Below are 1,063 nucleotides of genomic sequence, written 5' to 3'. Positions count from 1 at the left end.
TTCTTTTGTTGCCCCTTTATACATTTACCAACTATTAAGTATTTATTTGATAAATACTTTTAAATTTAACCTATTATATTATGGATTCAAAAATATTTTTTATACATAAGAGAGAGTTTTGTCGGGAGAAGACTGAGGCTTGTATTGGTATAAAAGTTCCTGTCTTAATAATGTTTTAAAATTTATTCTGCTCTACCTTAAATTTCAAGTCCCTTCAAAAAATAACTATTTACAATTTATTTTTTTTTAGATTCGCAATTTTCATTATGACTTGGAGAGAGAGAACATTAGTAATTTATAAATCTAACTGTATTTTGTGTAAATCAGACATTAAGTTCACGGTTCAATTAGAAAAATTAACAGTAACGCCCTTTAGATACTTTGTTAAAAGAGGTAAAATTAAAATTAATATTTTTCCCAAATTGTTTTTATTACTGCATTAGTACTGTTTTTCAAACGTCCTGTTGAGCAAAAACAGAAAAGCTCGTAATTTAATCAAAAAATATTCTAGTGAGATCTACAAGACAGCTATGTCACTTCATTACTTTGTATATATATAGACAACCAACAATCTTGAATAGGTTATATCATAAAGTTAACAATGTAGAAGTCAGCAATGTCTTTTTCTTATTATTATATTTATTTAACTATGATGTTTGTACTAGGGGCTATCTCGGAAACATTATAAGGGAATAATCAGCTAATTGGATTGTTGTTATATGTCCGTTTATGACACCATTTAACCCAATCAAATTCAAAAGTTAAGAATAAGGAATGAGATAATCATCATAAATGCAACTAAGTTATAAGTAATCAATTTTTATTTTTCTATGAATTGCTCAAAAACATTTTCATAATTACACTTAATCGCAACTAGTGTACTTTACAAGAATAAAAGAATCATATTAGGTCGTCAAGAAATTAATGTCGCGTTTTGGAACACTTTCATTAACCACCCCCCAAAAAACGCGCATCACGTATAATAGTTAAACGAATAGTCAGCAACTGGAATGTTTAAATCAAGCCCTACATCATAAAGATCCTTCATTTGTCAATCGGAAAG

The sequence above is a fragment of the Limulus polyphemus genome, unplaced genomic scaffold, assembly GCF_000517525.1.
Source record: "Limulus polyphemus unplaced genomic scaffold, Limulus_polyphemus-2.1.2 Scaffold752, whole genome shotgun sequence".
In the NCBI taxonomy this organism is placed as follows: Eukaryota; Metazoa; Arthropoda; class Merostomata; order Xiphosura; family Limulidae; genus Limulus; species Limulus polyphemus.
Note: the sequence above shows the minus strand (reverse complement) of the source record.